This window comes from Sceloporus undulatus, chromosome 1 (genome assembly GCF_019175285.1).
Source record: "Sceloporus undulatus isolate JIND9_A2432 ecotype Alabama chromosome 1, SceUnd_v1.1, whole genome shotgun sequence".
In the NCBI taxonomy this organism is placed as follows: domain Eukaryota; kingdom Metazoa; phylum Chordata; class Lepidosauria; order Squamata; family Phrynosomatidae; genus Sceloporus; species Sceloporus undulatus.
The window spans coordinates 372,349,470-372,367,024 of record NC_056522.1 but is presented as its reverse complement, the minus strand read 5'-3'; the positions used below and the strand labels follow the sequence as shown (position 1 = coordinate 372,367,024).

Below are 17,555 nucleotides of genomic sequence, written 5' to 3'. Positions count from 1 at the left end.
CTGTATTATTATTTTTGTCACAGAGAAGCTGTGAAAGTGGTAGGCTTTGGACTCAAGAGGGCACTGTGAGGCAGTTTATTTGAAACTCCACATCTGCCAACAGCTTGGACTAGGAAGGGTTTCTGTTACAAAAGTGATTAAAACCAATGCCATAGCAACAGGCTCTTCTCTCAGCTTTCTCTGTCCTCTTGATGACAACAGCTGCATTTCCTTTTAATTAAAAAAAAATCTGTTTTGCCTTTGAGCATACACCACAAGATTAAAACATGTTATTTTGGTTGTGTCCTACTAATTCCTTTTAAGATTCCTTTCATGCCAGCTTTCTTTGGAGATAAGTTAATAGAGGATGTGGCCTTTTTGCTGCAACATCATGGGTCAAGCTGGGGACAGAGAAGAAGGGGGACAACTGAAAAACCTGTCCCAATGTTCTGTGGATTTGGAAAATAAATTACAGGCAGACATAAAGGAACTCAGGAGCATCTTTGAGATTTGCTGGTTTAATCTACCATAAGTGTTTGTGGACTCCAGCCCACTTCACCAGACTCAGTATGACTGCATGAAAGCACACGATAGTACAGTGATGGCGAACCTTTTAGAGACCCAGTGCCCAAACTGAAACCCAAAATCACTAATTTATCACAAAGTGCCAACATGGCAATTTAACCTGAATACACGGCAGGCGGTGGGAAGGAAGAGGAGAAAGGAGGACAAGGAGGACGCAGTCCAGCATGTGCAGGGGAAGGAGGAAGAGGTGGTGGACATTCCTGGGTTTGAAAATTGAGGTGCCTCCGTTTTCAAAATGTAATTTCCCACGTGATCCAGATCTCTTTTGTAATGAGTTTTCACTACTGAAGATCCGGATTGTTGCAGCACCATGAAAAAGACGTGGTAGGTGACCATGATAGGGTCACTTTAGAGTCGCCATAAGTCGGAAATGACTTGTAGGCAGAGAACAACAACAGCAACAGAAACCCAATGTGGTGCACTGTTGGGGTGATGATGCACGTGCCCACAGAGAGGACTATGAGTGCCCCATCTGGCACGCGTGCCATAGGCTCGCCACTACTGAGATAGTAGTTTGTCTCTTAAAAGTGCTGCTGAATTCCTTTATGTCTTTTCATGCTAAAATAGACTAAAATGGCTATCTGTTTGAAAAGGCAGTGCCTAAAAAGGTAGTGATGGGCAAATGTTTTATTTATTTATTTAGGTATTTAGGTATTTATATCCCGCCCTTCAGCCCTAATGGCTCTCAGGGCGGCTTACAATTATTGTTTTTAATCAGACAGTTCCCTGCCCTCAGGCTTACAATCTAAAAGACACGAAACAAAAGGAGAAGGGAATGGTGGAGGGAAAGGGGATGAGGTCCAGTGGTTCTTCTCTCCCTCTGAGGCCTGGACCAAGGCAGATGGATTGGAGGGAGGGCTTGTTCCCCACAGAAGCATTGAATTTTGTTTAGATGTGTCCTAGAAAAAGGACTCTGGTGCACCCCACGTTGTGGAGTGGGATCTCCCATACAGGGCAATTCAAACCACTTTCCCACCTGGGTTGGAGTGTAGCTATGGTTACGGTTGGGAAGCCAAATAAAGGCACGGTCCCTGCCACAAGAACCCCCCCCCCTTAAATTAAATTTTCCTTCAGTCTCCAAATATCTAGCATTGCAGTAACTTAAAAATTCAGCTGAACGTTAAGAAATGCAGCATCAAAAAAAAAAAAGTGCGAGGGAGGCAAATTGGCCAAAGGAACGTGACCACAATAAAGAGAAGAGGTTTAGGCATTAATGATTTTCAGTATCTCTCAAAAATTCTAGAAATTTGGTGACTGAAGGAAAATTTCATTTTTAGAGACTGAATTCCTATTTGGAAGCAGAAGCATTGGAATTACTAATAACCATAATCTCAGATTATTGCACTGTTAGATTTCTTATTTCTTTCAAATAAATAAATAAATCTTTGGTGTGATATGTTTATGTATTTTAACTTGCAAATAAAATTAAAACAAATAAATAAATCTTCAATTGATTTATCCTTATCCTTTCTTTGACTTATCCTTTAGAACACACATTAATTTGGCCATTTGTGCTATAAAATAGTTCCTTAATTGCATTTTAGTATTATAACTGACAGCATTTTTATTTGTTAAAAGAATCCTATTGTAAGCTACCATGCGTCCCAGTGCTAGAGAAAGAGCAGATTAAACAAACCTTCCTCTCATAAACACAGAGACAGCATTGTTGAGAAATTCAAAAGGAAACACATCCACAAAATTAAGTCGCACACTCCCATACACATTATTCACACCTTTCTGCTGTGATGCAGTCAGTGGTTAAGAGACTTAGGAAAACATCAGCTCAAATCTCACCACTGTTATTAACTCACCTGGAGGCCTCCAAGACATTCTCAACCATGCATGTTTGCAGACTGATACATTTTTGTAGCCTGAAGTGACGGTCAAATAGTGACCTCCTTGCTCTCATGTTTAAAAGCCAACAAGATTGGCAGCTGGAGCTTACTTCAACACTCAGCAAATATCAGTGCTACCTTGTCTTGGGGCACTGGCTGAAATCTCAAGAAATTGATGGGCTTCTCTGGGTCTTCAGGCAAACAGGCAAATCTCTGAGTAAGCAGCACTGAAAAAAAGGAAAATGTTTGTGTGTGTGTCTCGTTTTAAAGCTTGGGTATCCATCTCTACCCATTCTCAGCTGGTGCCAAGGCCCCCTGACTTAATGTAAAACTTTTTGTACATGTGTTGTGCTTGGTCATTGGTGCACCAGAAAGAAAGGAAAGAACTGGGCTGAGAGATGGTGGATACACCTGTATCCTGTCCCCATTGTGCCCTTTTGAGCCAGAGCCCATTTGCCAAGATTGATCTCATGCCTTTGCCCTGGAATCTAAAGGAACAGAAAGCTGCTGTCATTGAAACCCTTGGGAGATGCCAAGCTCAGTTCAATGCTACTCCCTAAATCCCTGCATCAGCTGCACAAAGAAACATTTTCATTCTGCCTAATAGTAGGCTTGGCCCTCATTTTTTCTCTGAAGTAAATTTAGAGCAACAATGTGCCCCATCTTACCTCTTCTCTTTGAATGGTTCATACAGTCCAAGTCCAGAGAATGAACCTTTGAATGAAAAGCAGGGACCGTGAATATTCCCACCAACACTTAGCACCTGGACAGCAGACAGAGCAGCTCACAGATTGCTTTGTCCCAGTTCTTCCCCACTGTGGTGAGCTATACTGCATATTACATTTCTTTGTAATATAATAATGACTTTGGCTGTCATACTTACCACAAGCCAGTACAGCTCATTGGAAAAGACAATAATGCTTGGTAAAGTGGAAGACAGCAAGAAAAGATGGAGACCACATTACTGGTGGATTAATTCAGTCAACATGGCTCTGATTTTACAAGACTTAAGCAGCACTGTTTATGATTGAGGCTCATAGTTATCATAAACTGAATGTGACGATGGCAAATAATGACAACTACACTGACTTATGATTTTCCACTTCTACCTAGAAATTAAGATGTGCAAATCTTGTGCAAATCTATGTCCTCTATTGTCCTCTCTATGGGTGGTACATTTCTTTTTTTGTGACTGTTTACGTACCCATCCTTACTCATGCCTAGCCAAGAGTGCATAGGATTGCAGTCTTAGGCACATATGAATATCCTTTACTCCTCCCTCACAACATTTTAATCTGCAATAAGGGACTGATGATGCCAACAGGCTTTCTGTTATGACCACAACAATATAATAAAGTGTCATGTGAATTAATTATTAAATGTCATTATTAGAGGTCATGACAGATTCAAAACAGATTACAGCAAATAAAACAATGAATTTACATCTGTTCTCTCTTCCTAATGAAAGTGGACCATGAACTTCATATAAATGAGAGGGCAATATTGCGATCTGTCAGCAGTCAAGAAAGCTATTGCATTACAAACATTTTACAACAAGGTGAGGGTTCAAATCTAGGTTTCCGGAGCATAATTTTTAGAGGTGCAGAAGAAACTGGCTGAAGTGGGGGAACAGCCCTTCTCAATTCTGTTGAGAAGAAAGGTTAATTGGATACTAGTCTATGGGTAACTTCAATTTACTCATTCTACTACCCTTTCCCCCTTCTTTAGTGGCTTATTATTATGCCAACATTTCAGATTGTAAGCTTTGTGGTTTAGGGGTCTGTTTTTGGTTAAACTATGTTATAAATTAATAGCCTTCACTGATAGTAAATGAATGGAGAATAAAAGATAACTGGATGTGAAACGGAATTTCACATTGATTTGCTCCTGTTGATCAGAAGGGATTCTTTCGTGTGATTGCCCCATTGTACAGAATCACTGGAGTGAGAATATAGAATTGTGTAAGTAATATCCCAAAGACCATATGCTTTTTGCAGTATAAAACACCAGAGAAAATAGGGTAGTAACTGAATGCTGCATACTTTTGATTCAAACGAGAATTCACTTTACATTGGGGAGGGAAAAGGCTCTGGCATTCACAAGCGGAAGGAAATAGTACATGATTATACAGGCTTTGCTTGCGCCATTACTAAAATTAGATCATTTCTTTTGTTCAGCTGAACCTTCTGCTCTATTTGCAGGGAATCATATTAGCAACAGAAACTGTGAGAATCTGTCGAAACATATTAAATAAAGTTAGGGACTAAAATAATGAAGGCCTATTTAAAAGCTTGCTTGGATGACAACAATGAAACTCTCCATGTCTCTGTTTTAGGAAGCAGTTAGAAAAAAGGAATCATAGCCTATACTGAAATATAATAGATTGGCCCAATTAAATTCAGGGAAGGGAGTAGTATAGGAATTTAATCTATTTATATATTCAGCATATGAAACACCACAGAATAACCAATGTGGTGGAGTCTCTGCACTCTGAAATGAATAAATCATTGTCCCTTAAAATTTGGACAGCTAAAGAATACTTTTTTTAAAACTTAATTAAAACGCAAGGCACTGCTACAGTACAACAATGTGCCTGTTTAGTCAGAAGCAAGCCTCATTAAGTTCAGTGGGATTTACCTCATATAGGATTTTCTAGTGGTCAGCTGCATGATTTGAAGTATTTTCCAGTGGTGAGCACCACACTTTAAGAAGGGCACTGACAAACCAAAGGCCCTTCTCAATTCTGAAGAGCAAGGGCAACCAGGTCTGTGAGGGGTCTGGAAACAATCCTGCAAGAAACAGTTGAAAAATGCTATCACGTTTAGTCTGAAGAAGAGGAGATTAAGAGGAGACAATGGTAATGGTTTTCAAACAGCTGAAGGGTTGCCATGCATAAGATACAGCAGGCTTGTTTTCTACTATTCCTAAGAACAGGACTAGAACCAGCAAGCTGAAATGACATGAAAGTCAGCCAAGTTATTGTTAAACACCAGAACTGGAGTACTGCTTCCCACACTACGTCTAGGTCCATTTGTAACACTATGCCCTTTTGTTGTTAGCTGCTTTCAATTTGACGTCTACTCATGGCAACCTTGTGAATGAGACGTGTCCAGGACTCCCTATCCTCTACCTCCCTGCTCAAGCCCCATAGGATCAGGCCCATGACCGCCCTGATCATGTCTATCCATCTGGCATGCAGTCTTCCTCTCTTTCTGCTGCCCTCTACCTTCCCCAGCATCATTGCCTTTTCTGATGAGTCATACCTTCTCATGATTTGGTGGAAGTACAACAGCCTCAATTTAGTCATCCAGGGAGAATTCAGAGCCAGGAAAGCAGAGAAGAATAGATAGGCATAGCAGCAGAGCATATACATCCCCAGGAGGACCTTACTGGATGTCACCTCTCCTCTGGGGTGTCACCTGGTGTGGTCTGCACCCCGAAACCCACCCAGTGATGTCACTGCCACCATGTATACTAGATGCTTTAGGCCATAGGAAGGAACTGGCAAAACTACCTCTGAGTATTCCTTGCCTAAGAAAACCCTGTGAAATTTATGGGTTCATCCTAAATCAACAGGTGAGTTGAAGGTGCATACACATTTTACTTTTGTACCTTAAAAGATTGTGCGGGAAGGGAAATTTCAGGCGATATAGCCTGTTACCTGGTTTTGTGACAAGCAACACTTTCTGAAATTCCACCTTCTGCACAACCATTAAAGATACAGTTTCACTCTGAACTACAGTGGTCCCTAGGGGCCCAGGACCCTCCTGAAAGTGGAAAAACCACAAATAACAAAAACACTATGTTTTTACCGAAGAGAACATCACTAAGTTCTCCAGTGCACCTCTGTGGTCAACATCTGCCAGACATTGACAATGGAATTGCACTGGAGGAGCTACAAATGCCTAGTGAATTTTTGTCTCTAGGAATCTGTAGGTCCTTCAGTGCGACTTTTGGTTAAAGTTGACCATAGAGTTGCACTGGAGGACCTAGATATTCCTAGAGAGAACATACTAATACAATCTGTGAATAATCAAATCTGCAAAAGCCAAATCTGCAAATGTGGAGGGAGATCAAACTTAAAGGCGTTCCCACACTGGATGTTACCTGGTGTTGGGGAGGGGGGCATCTGGGGGCTGAACTTCTGGGGTGGAACTTCTACCTTCCAGGGGCAGGAATTCCCTGGTGACAGCTGAAGACCTGGGAGGGAGGGGGGAAGAGGAGTAACAGGCACATGCATGTTCTTCCTCTTCCCCTGCCTTCCTGTCTCTCTGTATGCCCTTAGAAATGACTTTGCATGCCACACATGCCATAGGTTCGCCACCACAGCTCTAGATCTTTTTTGTTGCCTGTTTTATTGACCCATTTCCTGTATTGCTATGTATTTTATATGTATTATCCTATTATTTCTTAGATTGTACGTCATTGACAGGTTTACTCTTATCTATTTATTGTTTGTATGTACAGCGCTGTGCAAATCTACAGCGATATATATATATATATATATATATATATATATATATATATAATCCTCCAGCATGACTGTCAGAGGTTGACTATAGAATTGTGCTGGAGAAACTAGAAGTCCCTAGAAAGAACATTTCTCTAGGCATTTGTAGGTCATCTAGCATGATTCTATGATCAACTTCTGGCAGGTGTGGACCATAGAGTTTATTTATTTATTTTATTTAGAGTATTTATACCCCGCTCTTCAGCCACAAAGGCTCTCAAAGCGGCTTAGCGAATGGTTAATTAGACATTTCTCTGCCCTCAGGCTTCCTGCAGTTCTTCTCTCCCTCCGAGGCCTGCACCATGGGAAAGGGACTGGAGGGAGGGCTCTGCTTCTTAATCTAGGCAAAAAATAATATTCCCATGCAAGAGTTGCACTGGAGGACCTGGAGATTCCTAGAGAGGTGTTCTCTTAGGGGTAAAGAATCGTGTTTTTTATTTACAGTTTTCCCACATTCACAGAGGTCTTTCACCCCTAACTCCAGCAAGTGTGCAGGGACCACTGTACTTGTATATAGATTAAAAGATTTATACTAGTGTACATCAGTAAAACCTACTAAATATACAATACGCAAATCAGCACAGTCTTTATGGGGTCCAAGAAATAGATGTCATGTTGGACTAAGCAAGTCTTATTTGCCTGTATTATACTTCTTTAATATTCACATCCTGTAACCTACCTCCCTAGGAATAAGTTCCATTGAACTCAATGGGATCTAGTTCTGAGTAGACAACAGATAAGATTAATCTGTCAGTGGGTAAACCTTTAAAGCGCTGTAAGATTCCTCTTGGTTTTCTTTCTTTATTTCTGCCATCAGCAGTTCTGGAACTTGTTAGGTAACACAGGCCTGTGACAAAAAAACTTTATTCAACATGGTACCAGTTTTTAATGCATTTTTGGGTGAATTTGAAAAAAACAAAACACAATAACAATGTTGTACCACACACGGTTCTTTCAGAGATTCATTATTTTTATCTATTCAGTTGTTACTCAGCTTTGATTGGGGTGCATCTGTACTGTAGAAATAATGCAGTTTGACACAATTTGAACTGCCACAGCTCCCTCCTACAGAATCCTGGGTTTTGTAATTTTGTGAGGCACCAGGACTCTTTGGTAAAGGTTTAAATACCTTGTAAAACTACAAATCCCAGGATTCCATAGGATGGAGCTGCAAAACTTAAAGTAGTGTCAAAGTGCATTCTTTCTACAGTATAGATGCACCCTAAGAGTGGATGCTGGTGTTCCAGTGCAATTTCTTTTAATGCTTTTTTAAATGGATTTTTTTCACATCACCAAATTCAAGTGTCTTAAAATGCAATTAGAAGACTTTTAAGCCCTTTCTTTGCAGGATAATTCTTTGCAGGATGGAGTTCGTTCAGTCTCACATGTTGCAACACAGAAACAATCAAAGCGAGTTGTGGGAAGGAAACTATACATGATGGAGCATATCTGAGGTCATTCTTGGATCTAGGGATGCTAAATTCCTATAAAACTAGCACACAACAAAAAAATTGCTAAGAATATAAATTAAGAACAATTGAATAAATAGTTCCAAGAGAGAGTATGTACGGTATATGTGTATGCAGGTGTGTGTATATATGTATGTATGTATGTATGCATGCGTGTGTGTATATATATATATATAGGCTAACCTATTATGGGGGTTTCTTTGGCATGTTTGTTCAGAGGGGGTTTGCCATGGCCTTCCTCTGAGGCTGAGAGAATGTGACTTGCCTAAGGTCACCCAGTGGGTTTACATGGCCAAGTTGAGATTCCCAAGTCATCATCCAACACTCAAACTGCTACACCACACTGACTCCTATGTATACTATACACAGAAACAGACACACACACACATATATACTTGGAATTATACAGTAAATCCTCCACATTCACTGGGGTTAGGGACACAGGGACCCCGTGAAAGTGGGGGGGGGGGGAACAGGAAAAAACATACTACTTTTTTACCACTTCTCTAGAAACTCTAGGTACCTCTACACCACCAAAATGTTCCTTTTGCAAAAACATGGAGACTTCTTGAGGAATCAATTGTTCTTTGCCTAGAAAGAGGCCTGTGACCTCACTGGAATGGAGACATATTGGATTGCAAAAGAGGGTCCCTGTTGAGATGCAAATGGACTTTAAATTTCCTGGACTTTAACAATCTACAAATTGCCAGGAGGAGGAGGAGCCTGCCTGCACAAAATATATCCTTCCCATCACATTTACTAAGGACTGAAACAACATGCAGGCATCTGACTAACATCTCCAATTGTTTTTTCTTTCTTTCTCCTGTTTGGTCTGTAACATCTCGCCCAATGAATAAGGCCATGGAGCTTCAAACACTTACAACAAGTAGACTGTGCATTTCGGTTGGCCAATAAAGGTATCGCTGATGGATTTTTGTTTGGATTTGTTAAATGGCCAACACAGCTACCCCTGCATGTTTTCTAGGTCCTCTGTGCAACTCTGTAGTCAACATCCGCCAGACTTTGACCATAGAATCAAATGCCTAGAGGCATGTCTTCTCCAGTAATCTCTAGATCTTCCAGTGCAACTCTATGGTCAGTTTCCAGAATTTCTCTGGAGGACCTAGGGATTCCTAGAGAGAGCATATTAATCAAATCCAATAATAATCAAAACTGCAAAAGAAAGAATTGCAAATGTGGTGAGCCAACTTGTGTATGTGTGTGTGTGTAGTTCGGAAGCTCCAACTGATTCAGAATGTTGCAGCCAGACTGATCACCAGGACACCCAGATCAGAGCATATTACATATCTCTACATTGGTTGCTGATTAGCTTCCGGGCGCAATACAAAGTGTCAGTTATTACCTATAAAGCCCTACATGGCCTGGGCCCATGTTACTTAAGGGAACGCCTCTCCCTACATAATCCACCCCGCACTCTCAGGACATCCGGCACAAAAATATTACCAGGTTGAAAACTACTTCTTGTAAAACGTTTTCTGCGATGGCCCCTAGACTTTGGAACAACCTACCGGAAGAGATCCGTCTTATGCCTTCTTTGGAAGCCTTCAAGAGGGCATTGAAGATGGATCTCTTCTGGCGGGCCTATCCAATGGATCTCCTCTGATCTGATTTTGAACATCTGAATATGATGACTTGATTTTTACGACTGTGAGCAATACTGTAACAACTCTTCCCTTTTTATTTCTGATTGATGTATTTTGTATTATCTATGTATTTTATGATGTTTTTATTGTTGTAATCCTGCTTCGATGCAAAGGGAGAAGCGGGAGATATAAAAATTATATACACACACACACACACAGTGCGCCCTCGTCATATGTGAGCTGCACGCCAGATGAAGCAATGGCTCGCATACATGTTTTCAATGGGGCTCAAGTATACGTGGTATTTCCCTTACGCGCCACCCCCATAATGGATCCTCGCATAAAGGAAGGGCTGACTGTATGTATGTATGTATGACTGGATGACCTGAGCCTGGGTGGCAATCTTAGGTGGAGCAGGAGGTAACTTTTTCCGAAGACCTTTCAGATCCACAGGCAAGTAATATTTACCAGAATCATGGTCAAAGGCCAGATCAGGGTATTGTTGGAGAAGGTCATCATGGAAGGATGTGTCCATGTCAACAGCGACCGCTTCATCCGCCTCGGTCGAGTCGGAATGGAGAGCCATGAGGCTGAACGCTCAAATCAACAACCCGACTTTGTTGAACCTCCTCACCGGATTTGGAATCGGAGTCAAGGTGGACGACCTGATTGGTCTCGGAAAGGAGAGGCGTGGATGGTACCAAAGCCTCTGGGCTGGTTCCCAACATGGCTGATGGGGCTCAGGATTGAGTGGAAGGCTCCTTGTGGCTCAATCTTGGAGCGGGTGAAGTTGAATGGGCCCATTTAGAAGCCAAGTGGTCCGAGGACTTATCTCTCTTAGAAGGGGATGGCTTCCTTAGCATGCTTACGCTTGGAAGTCTTATTGCCCTCAGAACCAACATCCTTTCTCCAGTCCTTAGATCTTTCTTTAAGCTTGTCAGCCATTTTAGATTCTTTAGAGGACCTTCCTTGGAAGACTTGGATTTCTCCTTGTTCAAGGAGGACGAATGAGCCTTTGAAGAGCCTTCCAATGCAGGGGCAGAGGCTAGTCTAAAAGCCTGTTCAATTTCAGGTCCCTGTTTTTGAGCGCCTGGGCAGTCATGGATTTACATGAAGAGCATGGCTTCGGATTATGGGCACAAAAACACAAAAGACAGGAGTCATGGCGGTCCGACATGGGGATTTTAGCCCCGCACTTATCGCACCGCTTGAAGGACGCCGCCTTATTCACAGCAAAATCAGAGACACAGATAGTCAAACAAGCCGTTAGGTCAAACCGGTAAATCAGCAACAATATCCAGGGATTATAGGCGCTTTACAGACTGCCCAAAAAGGGTGGTCTGCCGGCGCCTCCGTTTCCGCTGTCGGGAAGCCTCAGCCTCCAGATGGCGAGGCTTCCTGGCGGCTGAAAAAGAAGCCCAAAAAGAGGCTTCTTTTTGCACCGCGGAAATGACGCCACAAAGTGCCAATGTAGAATGGGCACCACCATTTTATATGCACTCGGCGCGTACTAGGGTTACGGGCGTCCAGAAAGGATGACCCTTTCTAATCCTAGTAGGTGCCAAGCACGTACTTTCCGCCCATGCGGAACGGGCCGTAGCAAAGAGTAGTCAAAAACAAGGGTTTAGATCAAACCATTAAAGTTAGGACAACCGTTAGGATCAGGAAACACAAGGAGCGATTGCAGAGCAAAGTCCCCTCTTGCTGCTAGTGCAGCGGAGGAAGAGAACTGGGGCAAGAGCAGGAACCCGAGGGAAGATATAAGGATGGGCAACGCCAAAAAGTTGCAATCTAAAGTTCGCCCAGTGATTCCAGAAGCCTCTGAGCATTTCTGCACAGGAGCAGAGTAAGCCATTTGTGTGGATTCGCAGAGGAACCCTTGGAGAAATACTGTTCCAGGTAAGCAACCTGTCTGTGTGTGTATGTTTGTGTATATATGTGTGAATGTATGTCCATGTGTGTGTGTATAGATATATGTTGATGTGTATATTTGAGTGTATGTGTATATGTGTACATACACACACATGTGTACAGGTTTGTGTGTGTATATATGTATGTATATATATATATATATATGTTTATGTGTATATGTGTGTGTATAGATATATTTGTCTATATGTGTGTGTTTATGTGAATATGTGTGTAGATATGTTTGTGGGTATGTATAGATATATTCGTGTATATGTGTGTGTTTATGTGTATATATATATGTGTGTGTGTGTATGTTTATGTGCTTGTGTATATATATGTAAGTGTATATATGTGTATGTATGTTTATGTGTGTGTATATATATGTATGTATATTTGTATATATATGTGTGTGTGTGCATGTTTATGTGCTTGTGTATATATGTGTGTGTATAGATATATTTGTGTATGTGTGTGTTTATGTGTTTATACAGATATGTTAAATGTGTATGTACTTTTATGTGTACATATATATGTGTGTGTTTATGTCCTTGTGTATATATGTGTGTATTAAAAATGTTTATGTGTATATATATATATAATGTGTGTGTGTGTTTATGTGTGTGTATATATATGTATGTTTATGTGTATATATGTGTGTGTGTGTGTGTGTATGACAATAAAACTGCGCCCTCCTTTTCGGAGGCCTCTGCAGCTGATCGAAGCCGGAGGTCTCTGAGGCGAAGAGGGAGAGGGCCGGGCACGCTGCTCCTGGAGGCCTCCGAGGGAGCCATTTCGCCGGCAAGGAGGAGGCCTGGCCCTGGCCCCGGCCCCGTTTTTCTCCTCAGGACAGGGAGGGGAGAGCCATGAGGGAAAGCCCTTGGAGGCCCAAGAGACGGGGGCCGGCTCCTGTGGCGGCGGCTGGGTGAGTGAGGGAGGGAGTGCGGGGAAGGAGGAGGAGGAGGAGGAGGAGGGAAATGGCTGCTTCGTTGGGCGGAGGGTGGCGTGGCTATCGCCCCCGAAGCGGGCCTGTTTTATTCCCCTCGGCGTCTAAGCAGAGTCCCCTGCTGCTCTTCTTGGCCTCCTTCGCAGGAGAGAGAGAGAGAGACAAAATGGCGGCGGCGTCTCTGAGGAGAAAAGGGGGAGAGATGGGCCCCTCTCTCTGCCCCGAGAGCCTCCGGCCTCCGTTCAGAGAGGGCCAGGCAGGCACTCTCTCCCCTCCGGGAATAATCCACTTTGACACCGCTTTCTTTAACCGCCCTGGCTCAAGACCGAGGAATCCTGGGAACTGTAGTTTTGTGAGACATTGAGCCTCCTCTGTCAGAGGGGTCTGCTGCCACAATAAACTACGGTTCCCAGGATTCCCTAGCACTGAGCCAGGGCAGTTAAAGCAGTTTATGCAGTGCTAGGGAATCCTGGGAACTGTAGGTCATTGTGGCACCAGATCTCTCTGACAGAGGAGGCTCAATGTCTCACAAAACTACGGTTCCCAGGATTCCCTAGCATTGAGCCAGGGCAGTTAAAAGTGGTGTCAAACAAAATTATTTCTGCAGTGCGGATGCAGCGCTCCTGAAGTTTGTGTCCACATGGCAGAATTAAAGCAGTCTGGCACTGCTTTTAAGTGCCACAAACCCTGGGGTTTGTAGTTTGGCGAGGTGTTCAACCTGTTCTGCCAGAAGGCTTTCTGGTGTCTCACCGAACTACAAATCCCAGGATTCTATGGGATTGTTATAATTGTTAATAGTTGATCAGAAAAGAGACTGCGGCCACAAGATATGAAAAAAAAAGACTAAGGCTGCATCCACACTGCAGAAATAATCTGGTTTGACACCACTTGAACTGCTGTGGGTCCATACTGTGGAATTCTGGGAACTGTAGTTTAGTGAGACATTTAGGCTTCTCTGTTGGAGAGCTCTGGGGCTACAACAAACTACGATTCCCAGAACTCCACAGCATGGAGCCATGGCAATTGAGTTTGTGTCAAAGGATGAAAGAGCTTGTGTGTTTGTGTTGTGTGCCTTCAAGTTGTTTCTAATTTACAGCATCCCTAAGGCAAACCTATTGCTAGGCAGACCTTAGGCAGAGAAAATGAAATGCATAGATGTAGGACGGAGGACACTTGGCTTAAAGAGACTTATATGTGTGAAAGGGATCTGGGAGCCCAAGTAGACCACAAGCTGAACATGAGTCAACTGTGTCATGCAGCAGCTAAAAAAGCCAGTGCGATTCTTGGCTGCATCAATAAAAGTATACATAGTGTCTAGATCAAGGCAAGTAATAGTGCCACTCTATTCTTTTTTGCTCAGGCCCCACCTGGAATACTGTGTCTGGTTCTGGACACAATTCAAAAAGGATGTTGAGAAGTTGGAGCGTATAATGCTGCGACCCTTTAATACGGTTCCTCATGTTGTGGTGACCCCCAGCCATACCATTATTTTCATTGCTACATGCAAATGTGTGTTTTCTGATGGTCTTGGGTGACCCCTGTGAAAGGGTCGTTGGACCCCCAAAGGGGTCCCAACCCACAGGTTGGGAACCACTGCCCTATGAGAAGAGACTTAGGGAGGTGGGGACGTTTAGCCTGGAGAAGAGAAGGTTAAGAGGTGATATGATAGCCCTGTTTAAAAACTTGAAGGGATGTAATATCAAGGAGAGAGCAAGCTTGTTTTCTGCTGCTCCAGAGACTAGAACCGGAACAATGGATGCAAGCTGCAGGAAAAGAGATTCCACTTCAACATTAGGAGGAACTTCCTGACAGTAAGAGCTGTCCGACAGTGGAACACACGCCTTCCTCGGAGTGTAGTGGAGTCTCCCTCCTTGGAGGTCTTTAAACAGAGGCTGGATGGCCATCTGTCAGGGATGCTTTGATTGTGAGTTCCTGCATAGCAGAGGGTTGGACTAGATGGCCCTTGGGACTCTTCCAACTCTGATTCTTTGATCATGGGGTTTTCTTGGCTGGATTTGTTCAGAGGAGGTTTGTCATTGCTTTCTCCTGAGGCTGAGAGCATGTGACTTGCCCAGGGTCACCCACAAGATCATAAAGCGCAAAGATATACAAATCACTAAAGGGAGAATTGTCCAGGTCATCGTTTTCCCCATCATCGTGTACGGATGCAAAAGAAAGCTAGCTAGTGAAGAATGCAGATAGGAAGAAAATCAACTCATTTTAGATGTGGTGCTGAGGATCCTATGGACAGCCAAAAGACCAACAAATGACACCTAGAGCAGATCAAGCCAGAAACCTCCCTGGAAGCCAAAATGACAAAGCTTAGGCAATTGTACTTTAGCCATATCATGAGAAGGCATGACTCCTTAGAAAAAACAATGCTAGGAGAGGAGTAGGAGAGTAGAAAGAGGGGAAGGGGGCATGCTAGATGGATGGATTCTATTAAGGTGGTTCTGGGTATGAGTTTGCAGGAACTAAGGAGAGCCATGGAGGACAGGCAATCTTGGAATGTCTCATGATCATGATTGCCATGGTTTGAGATTGATTCAAGGGTGCTTAACAACAACAGACATATTGAGGAGAGAGTAATCTTGTTTTCTGTTGCTCCAGAGAATAGGACCCAAAGCAATGGATCCAAACTGCTGGAAAAGAGATTCCACCTAAACAGTAGGAGTACCGTAATTTCCTGACAGTAAGAGCTGTTTGGTACTGGAACGTACTCCCTTGGAGTGTGTTTGAGCCTCCTTCTTTGGAGCTTTTTCAAGAGAGGCTGGATGGCCATCTGTCGGAGGTGGTTTGGTTATGTATTCCTGCATGACTTAAGACTGTGTAGCTCTTGTGGTCTCTTCCATCTCTGCGATTCTAGAATGGAGGAAGGGAGGAAGACACTTGCTGGCCATCAGGATTTGGCTCCTTCTCAAACTCCTTGGTATGTGGAGGCCAGTGGCCCTGGCGTAGGGTTAGTTGACACACATTCCCTGTAGAAACCATAAGCAAGCAAACAAGTGTATGTAAATACATATCAATTAGAAAAGGAGGCGGGGAGACTGTTATGTTTGTTGCTGCTTCTGCAGGTTGCCAGGAAATGGTGGATGAGTAGTGCTCCTCAGAATTCAGCCTTAACTGCTCTTTTTTATATTGATGTTTATTGGGTTTTAGACCTAGAGGTTCCTTTGGAGCAGGATTGTAGGCTTGAAAGCCAGCCAGCCAGGCTGCAGCATTAACCTTCCTCTTGCAATGTAGCCACAGGTATGTATAGCCTCTCTCCTGTGCAGATGACTTCATTTTGGCATTAGTTGAATACAAATATAAGTGATTCTGTAATAGGCAGGCAGAGTTGTTAGCTCTCAAACCAGCTGCTCTTAAGCAGCGATTTCTAACACCTTCATGTCCAAATGCGAGGAAATTCTTACTTTTGGGGTGTGTGTTTGTGTTTGTGTGTGTCACATACTTCCTGAAGAACCTGATAAAAGCTGTGCCCCTACTTTTCCCCAGCAAAATGCACATAAATACATAAAACAGCATATTTTGCAAGCAATTTACTTTATTGCCTTACAAACTCACTTATGTTTTGCTTGGAGCTAAATTTTGAAAATAATTTAATTTTGGAAAGACTAAATTTTTGTCGTAAAATTCAGTGTGGTGTGAAAAATTCAAAGCACCAGGAAGGAGCCGGAAAAAAGTGTACCTGGTTTGTTGACATCCTGAAACACATTGATAGACGGCAGGCTGAGAAATCCTGTCTTCAAAACACTATCATTGGGCCACAAATTACCCTGACAGGGGTATCAAATTTGCACATGGGTTTAATTTTGCTTTCTGTATAGTTATGTGTGTGCTCTTTTTTTGTTTGATATTAGGGAATGTTCTGCCTGTTTGCAACAATTACCAGTATATCCACTATTCTTCCAAAGAACTCAAGGCTCCATTTTATCTTCACAACAACCATGTGAGGTAGGTGATATTAAGGGATAGTAACTACTTCAAGATCATCCAGTGAATGTCATGGCTGAATTGAGATTTGAAGCTGGGATTCCCCATTTTTGTCTGTATTTACACTGCAAAACTAATGCAGTTTGGAACTACTTTAACTTCCATGGCTCTGTGGAGTTCTGAAATTTGTAGTTTTGTAAGATTTGTAGCCTTCTGTGTCAGAGAGCTCTTGTGCCACAACTATCTGCAAATCCCAGGATTCCATAAAATGCCGCCATGACAGTTATAGCACTGTCAAACTGCATTAATTCTGCAGTGTGGCAGCCCCCACTAGTCTATTATTAGTCTATAACTTAACCATTTCAACACACTGGATGAAAACTGTGTGCTCATGGGGAAGAAAAAGTTGGTGCAGTATTTTATTTATACTTTTATTTTCTAGACCAAATGTAGTGATGGTACTAACTGTACTGGGTTACTTTGTATTGGTATTTATTTAATTAATCAATTTATATCCTGCCTTTCTCCCAAATCTGATCCTGGGGAGGTTAAGAAACTAAGAAATTGCTCTTTTAAAATGCAGTCAGGATAACTGATGGCAAGAATTGTGTGGCATGTGTGTGCCATCAGAATCACTGTTGGCATGAATTCATTATGACTGTATCCAACACAAGGTGTATTTAGTTAACTTTTATGATTACCTTAAAAACATTTAAGCCTATATCAGTCAAGGTAATTATATGTTTTCCTCCATGTCTTTGATGGAAGAGTGTACTATAGCTGATG

At 42.5% G+C, this 17,555-nt stretch overlaps 1 protein-coding gene across 3 annotated transcripts in view; it reads left to right on the top strand.

The window, feature by feature from the left end:
- The first annotated feature begins 12,607 nt into the window (after positions 1-12,607).
- PCNX4 (pecanex 4) overlaps positions 12,608-17,555 on the top strand; it is a 27,202-nt gene continuing 22,254 nt past the window's right edge. For 2 of the 3 annotated variants that reach the window (XM_042446068.1, XM_042446071.1), the window contains exons 1-2: positions 12,608-12,815; positions 16,697-16,790. The gene's annotated coding sequence lies outside the window, so the exon portion shown is untranslated. Of the gene's footprint in view, positions 12,816-15,676; positions 16,086-16,696; positions 16,791-17,555 lie in introns of those variants that run through there. The other variant, XM_042446070.1, reaches the window with a different exon arrangement.